Here is a 10,401-nt window from a genome sequence, read left to right on the forward strand (position 1 = left end):
AATATTGAGATATCTTCACCAAATTTGGTGCACGAGCTTATCTGGACCCAGAATAGATTGGTATTGAAAATGAAATCTGATGATAACCACGCCCACTTTTTATATATATAAAATTTTAGAAAACACAAAAAACCTGATAATTTAGTAAATAATACACCTAGAATGCTGAAATTTGACATGTGGACTGATACTAAGACTCTTGAAAAAAATTTTAAATGGGCGTGGCACCGCCCACTTGTGATAAAATCAATTTGACAAATAATATTATTCATAAATCAAAAATCGTTAAACCTATCGTAACAAAATTCTGCAAAGAGGTTGTCTTTACTGTAAGGAATACTTTGAAGAAAAATTAACGAAATCGGTTAAGGACCACGCCCACTTTTATACAAAAATTTTTTAAAAGGGTCGTGGACGAATAAAATAAGCTATATCTTTGCAAAAAAGAGTATTGTACAATGGTATTTCATTTCCCAAGCGGATTTATAACAATAAATAGGAAAAACTTCAAATTCAGAAAAATGGGCCGAGCTCCTACCCTTTTTTGACTAAGCAATTTTCTATGTTTCGGGAGACATAACTCGAAGAAAAATTAACAGATCGTAATAAAATAGAGTACACAAATTTTCCCTATAGCAGGAAATATTTCTAGAAAAAATGGACGAGATCGGTTAAAGACGACGCCCACTTTTATATAAAAGATTTTTAAAAGGGTCGTAGACTAAAATAATAAGAATTTTACTTTAAAATTGGATTATAACATGAAATTGGAAAATACTTAAATTTTTGAAAATGGGTGTGGCACCGTCCCTTTTATGGCTAAGCAATTAAAGTAGTATAGGAGACCGACCTCATCAGGACGAATCGTCAACTTTAGTGCAAAACATCCAAAGTCGATGATAATGAATACAGCGGTGGGCTGTTGGAAGGATGGTGCGGACCTTCGACGAAATTTACCACAACGATATAGAAAGAGAAATCCTAAAAGACAACGACTTTTCAAAACTTACCATAAAAGTACTGCTGAAGAAATTTAAAAATTCCATCCGGAATCAAAATTCCAAAAATCCCGCGGTTTTTAAGTCAGTAGCATATGTTCGTAAGTTATCAGAGCGTCTTACAAACTCTGACTGCTACGACAAAGATAAAATAAAAATAGCACATAAACCTACAAACACTCTGAAACCCTTATTTAATAAAACAAAATCGAAAATACCCCCAACGGAAAAAAGTAACGTGGTGTATAGTATTTCGTGTAAAGTTAGTAGCGACGAATCATGTAATCGCATTTATGTAGGAACAACAAAATCCAAACTGAAAACTAGAATTGCCCAACACAGGCCGGATTATAAACAGTGTAATTATGTTGCAAATCAAAAAACTGCACTCATGGTCCACTGTGCATCCAGTGGCCACTCACCGAACTTCAGCGCATTCGAAATTCTTGCACAGGAACAACGAGATACGAAAATTGCGCTCACTTGTACAAACATTTATTAACAAAGAGACAGTACAGAACTCCGCGTCACACGATGCAGACGTGTAAATAAAAGTATGTCAAGACTATTTTATATCATTTGTTATTTAATTGATTTTTGATTTATTGTCTAATTTTTTGTCAACAGTCGCCCTGAAGACGGTTACCGTTGAGTAACCGAAATATATTGGTACCACAAGAAAAATACTTACGTGTTTTTATTAAAACTATGACCTAGAGCCCGCAAAAAACAAATTTATATAACACAAAAAGGTCGCTAAACACTTTAATTATCACCAAATCCGTTTTTCGTTAATATCTTTTGAACGAGTTGAAATTTTTATTTTCCGCCTTCGGATTATTAATACTAATGTCAAGACGCGTCTTTTGACACCTCTCTCGACATTTTTGTGCGCGTATTAGAAGTCGACTCCTTGTCTAGAGTATTACCAAATTTTTTTTCAATATTTTGTGTTCAAATTTTATTATAAAATTCCTCAATGTTCTTACAAGTTGTATGTCGGGGTTGATTCTGGATAGGTAGTTTAACCTGTTACAGTACCCAGATCGAAGCTTAGCTAGATTAATGCGAATTTCCCTAGGGAGAGTGAGTTCCTCCTCTGCTAGTTCTGGGAATCTTTCTTGAGTACCGGATTTGCCGATGTACCGATTTTAGAGGTCCGACGCCTGTTTGTGGATATCACTGACCTGTTGTGTTTTTTTGCTTGATACGGGTGTGTTCTCAGGTGCCGTATTTCCTCTTAACGCTTACGGATATGACCCCTTAAGCCCCTGAGCGGTGTAGCCTCATCAATCAGATGTCTGTTGGGATGTCCAGGTTTCTGGGTATTCAACAGAAACTGTTTGGTTAGAACTTAATTTCTCTTTCTAATGGGGAGTACTCTCGCCTCGTTATGTGGATGGTGTTCTGGGTATATATGAAAACAGCCCGTAGCGGTTCTGAGGGCAGTATTTTGGGCCTCTATTTTCTTCCAGTGATCAATTGCTTCGTAAGTGGCAACGAGTGTTCCTTTGTCTTTACCCCAAATTCTGCCGGCAAGAGAATTGACGATTTTATTACGGCTCTGGATTATAGGGATAATTGCGGTTGCATGCTCTCCAAAATGTAGATCCTGATCGAACGTCTCACCTAAGATTTTAGGGTGTAAGACAGTCGGTAGCCGGGACCTGTAGCCGGGGACCTGTAGCCATTATCGTGCAGGCATTAGCATAGGATAGAATGGTAGCTCTTTCTGGTGGTGAAAGGAGCTTCGGTATGTAGAAGTTAAACAGAAGCGAGGATAGGACACCACCCTGTGGTACCCCATGTTTAATTCTTCTGGCCTTAGATGTTGCGTTCCAGAATTTTACCGATTCTGCCGACGAGACAGATTATTTGCGATACAACTTTGAAGCTTAGTTAACTACGTTGTTCGAGAATCACCGGAATCACTGATTTATAAGAAAATCAAAAAAAGTAGCATAGAGTAATAATTATTATAGTTATTAAAAAATATACAATAAAATTATTATTTTTATTTTCTTATTACTCAGAATTCGTTTTTGACATAAACCTAAGGAAATAAGGATCGTGACCAACTGGCTCATCTTTATGGTTGGCTCATCTCATCAGCTTATTTAATTTTTTTCATTTCAATGGAGTAGGGATTGTCAGAAGGAGATGGCAAACTCAAAATTAGACCAACACATTGACAACATTTTCTTACTACACACAAAAGCTGCTAAGTTTTATGTTTCCATTCCATTACATTCGTCTAACACCAACCAACTTATTTTGACAATCTGAAGAAAGGTATGTTGTTGCTGTAGAGATGAGCCAACCATATAGTCGAACCATGGATCGTCACGAAAGACAGCGACAAAACTATGGTATAACTATTGGTTATAAGAAGTGACTCATTCTAATAAGTATTTTTTTGTTTTTTTTTTGTTGACTCGTAAAAGTCCGGTTAAAAACTTTTCCTTGGTGAAAGTGTATGGGATTCCAGGGATACCCATAGCATTTTCATGACGAATCATGCATCCTTTTTCAAAAAAATCCACAAAAAAACTAAAATCCGGACATTTATTTTATAAGTCCGGAAATAAAAGTTAAATCCGGACTTCTATTTTTTAAGAACAGAATAAAAGTGCTACCACATAACTAAATGAAACGAATTTTTACCAATCCATTCTCGTAAATATCTGGATTTGAAGCCTGTAGGGAAACTACAATTTTTATACTCAGCTGAGCAGAGCTCACAGAGCATTTTAATTTTGTTCGCATAACGGTACTCCGCAACGGCATAAACTAATCGAGATAGATATAGACTTCTATATATCAAAATGATCTGGACGAAAAAAGACATTCATTTAGCCATGTCCGTCCGTCCGTCAGTCTGCCCGTGAACACGATAACTTGAGTAAATTTTGAGGTATCTTAATGAAATTTGGTATGTAAGTTCCTGGGCACTCATCTCAGATCGCTATTTAAAATATCGGACTATAACCACGCCCACTTTTTCGATGTCGAACATTTCGAAAAACCGAAAAAGTGCGACAATTCATTACCAAAGGCGGATAAAGCGATGAAACTTAGTAGGTGGGTTGACCTTATGACGCAGAATAGAAAACTAGTAAAAGTTTGGACAATGGGCGTGGCACCGCCCACTTTTAATAGGAGGTAATTTACAAGTTTTGCAAGCTGTAATTTGGCAGTCGTTTAAGATATCACGATGAAATTTGGCAGGATCGTTACTCCTGTTACTAAATAAAAATTAGCAAAATCGGATGACGAACACGCCCAATTTAAAAAAATTTAAAAGTCAAATTTTAACAAAAAATGTAATATCTTTACAGTATATAAGTAAATTATGTCAAAATTAAACTCCAGTAATGATATGTTGCAACAAAATACAAAAATAAAAGAAAATTTTAAAATGGCCGTGGATCCGCCCTCTTTCATTTAATTTGTGTAGAATACTTTTATTGCCATAAGTCGAACAAAAATTCACCAATCCTTGTGAAATTTGGTAAGGGCATTGCTTCTATAATGATAACTGTTTGAAACCACGCCCAGTTTTTATACACAGTCGACCGTCTGCCCTTCCGCTAGGCCGTTAACACGATAACTTGAACAAAAATCGATATATCTTTACTAAACTTAGTTCACGTATTTATCTGAACTCACTTTATCTTGGTATTGAAAATGGGCGAGATCCGACTATGACCACGCCCACTTTTTCGATATCGAAAATTTCAAAAAATGAAAAAATGCCATGGTTCTATTCCAAAACGAAAAAAGAGATGAAATATTGCACATGAATAGAGAGCAACATATGAAAAAAATCGCCGCCAGGTGGCGCAAGGACCGAGATATTCAAAAAAATCGTATTTGTGGTCCGATTAGGCTCATATTTGGAACACATATTAAATACATGAATAGAAAGCGACACATGAAAAAAATCGCCGCCAGGTGGCGCAAGGATCGAGATATTCAAAAAATCGCATTTGTGGTCCGATTAGGCTCATATTTGGAACACACAATACTGTAACGAATTTAGGGAAATTCAGCGTATTCCAAACCTTCTGCTAACGTTCGAATCGCTTAACGGTTGAATAAATAACTCCAATATTCAATAATGCAAAATGGTCCTTATTAACTACTTTGAGAGTACTTTACAATAACACTTATACTTCACAACCAATAGCGTGCTTAAATCAAACTGCTTATTGACTACTCAGCTTGTGCTGCTTTTATACTCTCTGTTGCCTTGTCCGCATATTTCTCCAAATGCCTAGGCGTTTCTCCTTCTAGAATCTACTACTTGGTTATAAGATACATGCATGTGTATTTGTAGTTTATATCCTCTCGCATAGCCGTATGCGTGTGTATATGTGAGTACTACTTCGGCTGATGATTACATGTGTTTGCGAGTATCTCTATGTTGCCTTGTATGTATATATGTGTGTAAATGATGATTGGTTTGTTTACGTACCAAGAGTGACAGCTTCCTATATTGTTTTTGTGCCTTTATTTTATAACCGCTTAGTGATGTGAGTATCACTTAGTGATACTAATATTCGTCACACTGCCCTCCACCTAAGTCTGATCGTCCCGATCAGACAAATCTCTCGATCTAACCGCTGCTAGCCTATCCAAATGAACCGCCCTTCTATTTCGTGGTTTCCCAATGGTTTGTATGCGGTAGCTGGTACCACTGATCTCTTACCAACTTTGTACAGGCCTTCCCAACTGCACCAAAATTTGGTTGAAACACCTTGCTGCCAGTGGGGGTTATATAGCAGTACCAAATATCTCTCCAGGAAACCTTCCGAATTATTGTTCTTGACATATCTGTGTTTCATCCTACTACTCATTATCCTGGACCGTTCCCTCACACTCTGTTGTTTGGCCAATGAACTACTTCGTAGAGCTTGATCTTGACGGATTGAATTTGCATAATCAGTATCGTGTTGACGGTTCACAACAGTAGTGCGCCCTGGCTTGAAACTACCCTTGTATTCTTTCTAGGAAATTCTTTCCTTCGTTTTAGTGCGTCCATTTGGGTTTGTCAATGCCATCGTTTCTCTCGGAGGTATCTTTGATTTTGCTTAGTTTGGCCCATTCGTTCCATCAACCTTTGCCCGATCTATTGCCTTTGACTTTGGTGGCCTTTGTCGAATGGTCTCCACCAGCACTCGCTTACTGCTGAACCCTTTCTCCAAACTGAAGTTTAGTGGTACATCCTGGTTCTTATAGCGCATATTCCTTCTTTGCATGCCGATCCTGATGTCATGGTCAACTAAGAAGTCCACTCCCAATATGACTTCATCAACGATCTCTGCCACAACTAATTTGTGTAGAACCGTGACCTTTCCAATTAAGAGCTCACATACCACCTCTCCTTGGACTTGGTTGTTGTTGTTGTTGTTGTAGCGACAAGGTTGCTCCCCGAAGGCTTTGGGGAGTGTTATCGACTTGGTCATACTTGCCAGTTACCGTACGCAATCTTGCTCCAGGTAACGGTTTTATTCTCCTGTTGACGAAGTCAGATCGGATTAAGGAATGAGATACCTCCGTATCTACAGTCAGTACATGCTCTTTACCATCCACGTTTCCTCTGACGGTAAGGCTGCTCGATTTTCTCTCTATTTGTGATAGATATCACAGGACATTCAGTATTGGGGTAAGTTCTCGATCTTTACATCTGACTCGCTCTTGATCATCTCCTCCAGCTTTGCACTTAAGACCACCCATGCTGTTGCAACCAGTAGGGTCAAGACCACAATGACGTGCTATGTGACCTGGCTTCCCGCATTTGAAGCATTTGATTACTCTATTACTCCGCTTTTTCGATCCTTTCAGCGCCTCCAATATTGTGTTCACCCAGTCTGGCCTTTCTACTTCCAAAAGGCGTACTTTGAAAACTGGCTTATACAGAAGCGATACTGTTTCCTGAGTCAACGCATGGGATACTGTTTCAGCAAATGTTGGCTTTGGATTTGCGTATGTCGCTCGCTTCATTTCAACGTCCCGTATTCCATTAATAAAGCTCTGGATTTTTACCCTCTTGGTGTATTCCACGGGTGTGTCTGCATTTGCGAGATGAGCCAATTTTTCAACATCCTACGAAAATTCCTGCAAAGTCTCATTCGTCTTTCGGTAACGGTTTTGCAACTCAATTTGGTATATCTGTTTCCTATGCTCGCTTCCGTAACGTCTCTCAACAGCGGCCATCAATGCTTCATAACTGTTCCGCTCGTACTCTGGAATAGTCTGTAAGATTTCAGCTGCAGGCCCTTTTAATGGCACGAACAGTGCAGCAAATTTATCTTCCGCATTCCAGTTGTTCACTGCTGCGGTCTTCTCAGACTGTAGCGTAAAGACCTGGAAAGGAACAGAACCGTCAAAGGATGGTGTCTTTACCTTAGAATTACTCGCTGAACCTGCTGGGCGATTTATTTGCAACTCCTGTATACGACCTCTCAAAGCTTCTATCTCGGCATCCATTTTGTCCTCGAGCTGTAAAATTTTTGTATCCTGTGCTTCTAACTGCGAAGACATTTGTGCCACCTGCAATGATAAGTGCTCCTCTTGTGCTTCCATCTTGGATGTAATCTGTGTCGACATTTCTGAAATACGCGTTTCTTGTGCCTCAATCTTCGATGTTATTTGTGACGACATTTCTGGAAAACGTGCTTCTTGTCGTGTCTCCTGTGATTCCAGTTGGGAGGCATATACGTCTTCTGTTCTTCCAGTTAGGATGCCATATATGTCTTCTGTTCTGCCAGTTGAGGTGACATTGTCGATGTTTGAGCAGATATTGCAGCCAAAATCGTGTTGAAGTCTCTGCTCGTAACTGTCTGCGATGTTTCGTTTTTCTCTTCAATTTTTGTTGTTGTCTTGTCGCTATCAACACAAAGCTAGTCTGATTATGAGTTGCAATACTTTTTGGTTTAGGTTGCGATATGTAAAATTACATATTTTTGTACACAGTTCTAAAATATAAAGGAAAAAAATTTATATTTGTCCATTAATTAAATTATTAAAAAGATATTGTTATATTAATGATATAGAGAAGCGCCAACACGAATGCAGGTGGTTTCAAACCACTGGTAGGCAATTCACCACTTTAGCTGTCAGAAAAAATGTTAAATCGTTCATTTTATGTAAAAAAAATTTTAAAAGTTGCAATTGAAGTTCTGAAAGCTCGGGAATTTCAATTGAAGTTCAGAATTTTCAATAGAAGTTCAGTAAATTATAATTGAAACTGCAGTTCAGAAAATTACAATTTAAGTTCAATTATAATTTTCTGAACTACAAACAGAAATTCTGAACTTCCATTTTAATTTTCTCAAGTACAAATAGAAATTCTGAGCTTGAATTTTAATTTTCTGAACTTGAATTGAAATTTTTGAACTTCAATTGTAACTTTCGAACCTCAATTGCAGCTTTCTGAACTAGAATAAAAAGTATAGCATTAAAATTGGCGAATTACAAGTCAGCTTACTCAAATTGTGAATTGCCTACTCGCGATTTGATGGTTTACTGCTTGCAACCAATAGTTTTGTTAGTTCTTCTCTTTTGTTTTCTATATCATTAATTAATTCATTTAAGTTTCACTTAACTTTGTATGCATACAATCGCATACAATAAAATTTATATTTATGGTTCACCAACAAGACTGAAAGACTATTCCTTCCTTATGACTTATATTTAATAATTTGCAACTGTTATAAATAATCTAAAATATTATGAAAATGTTGAATAAAAGAAATCTTAATGGATTTGAATTAAAGAAATGTTTTATTTATATAGCAGTATAATCCAAGTAAAAAAACGGTCGAAATACTAGTTAAAAGGCGGTCATATTAACGTAAAAATACTGTAAAAATACTCGTAAAGTTACAAGTATATAACTTAAAAATTATGGCCAATTGCCAGTTAACGTGAATGTAAGAACAGTACAGCATTATAGTTTGTTTACATTTCGATAAGTTAATACCGTATATGTGTGATCAGTATGGACAATCACATAAATAGGTACGACGGAATGGACACAATTGAAGGAGAAAACTCAAGGGATCGCGCAGGGATGATAAATGGATTTTTTCATTTTGTACCAAACGAGGAAAAAAAATGTACCAAATCATCCAAAGATGAACCAAAAGTCTTCGGATGTGAATTTGAACCAAACTAGAGCTATATTCTGCTTCTTTATCCAAAAACTGTTTTTAGTCAGGAAACTTTCTAAGACAAAATAAAGGTAGCATAACAGGGAAATATGATTTATGAAGAAATACTTTTCCAGTAAAAATAATAAAATAAATTTATCGATTGAAGCGCACAATTATGTACATAAATAAAAACATTTCTTTATTGAGTACCAGTAAGAAATATAAAATTAATATTAAAAAAAATAACAGCTGCGTTCAATGCAAAAACATCTCATAAAAACATTTTAGGTACAAAAGATTTAGATTCAGGTATAAAAGTTGACAAATATTCGCCTACATTTATACTAATAATTCATGTTTCAATCACTACATTAACATTCTTTGAGTTCTTTAAATACCTCAGTTGACAACAAGATTTTTTCGTATCTATTTATATTATGACAACTACTGTTAGTTGATTTAATCAAGTCTTTAGTTTTTATTAAATTCGAAACTGTGTTTATTTGAAGTCTATTTCTACACTTAGTTTTAATTAAATTTTGTATAGAAAATATCCTTTCTACGTTTGTGGATGAATGTGGAATCAAAAATATGTCTTGAACTATTCTATAAACATTGGAAAACATTTGCGCATTTAATTTATTTTTAACTGATCTTAATTCTTCCCAAAAGTTGCATATATTTAAATTCTTGAATTTTTTAAGGCTCTCATGCTCTGCTAATGCTCTAAATTCAGAATTAATTTTCTCTATATTATCAAATGCAGATTTCAGAAATAAGTCCATAACTAAAGGCTAATACTATTTGTTTAAAATACTTTATGGTGAAAGCTTTGCAGCCCACAACAAATTTTTATCATTCAAATTTACTTTCTTTAATAAAGTACTACAAAATAGTATATAAAATTGTTTAGCCAGCTCTTAAATATGTATATCATATTTTTCGAAAAGGTTGTTTGATAGAATAATATCCACATTAACACCGCAGTAAACTTCATCTGGGGTTAAGAGCTGTTTCTCGCAATTTCTTGTTTGAGTCATAAGCCACCTTTGCATAGGCAGTGTGACATTTAATATCCAAATAGGATTGGAGTCTAAATAAGATTTTTTTATAAAATTTTTTATTTGGTAATAAGTAAATGTATGCGAATATCTTCAGACTGCATTTCTATATTAACATTATTTATTTCATTTAAAATATAAGAAAGAAATGTAAAATATACTTTATAAATAGGACTTTGAAAA

At 35.9% G+C, this 10,401-nt stretch overlaps 1 protein-coding gene across 3 annotated transcripts in view; it reads left to right on the forward strand.

Moving 5' to 3' along the window:
• The window catches only part of l(3)80Fg (dnaJ homolog subfamily C member 16 l(3)80Fg), a 2,137,133-nt gene that overhangs the window by 829,998 nt on the left and 1,296,734 nt on the right, over nt 1–10,401 (forward strand). The gene's annotated exons all lie outside the window — the stretch shown is intronic.

The sequence above is a fragment of the Eurosta solidaginis genome, chromosome 1 (genome assembly GCF_040869045.1).
Source record: "Eurosta solidaginis isolate ZX-2024a chromosome 1, ASM4086904v1, whole genome shotgun sequence".
In the NCBI taxonomy this organism is placed as follows: domain Eukaryota; kingdom Metazoa; phylum Arthropoda; class Insecta; order Diptera; family Tephritidae; genus Eurosta; species Eurosta solidaginis.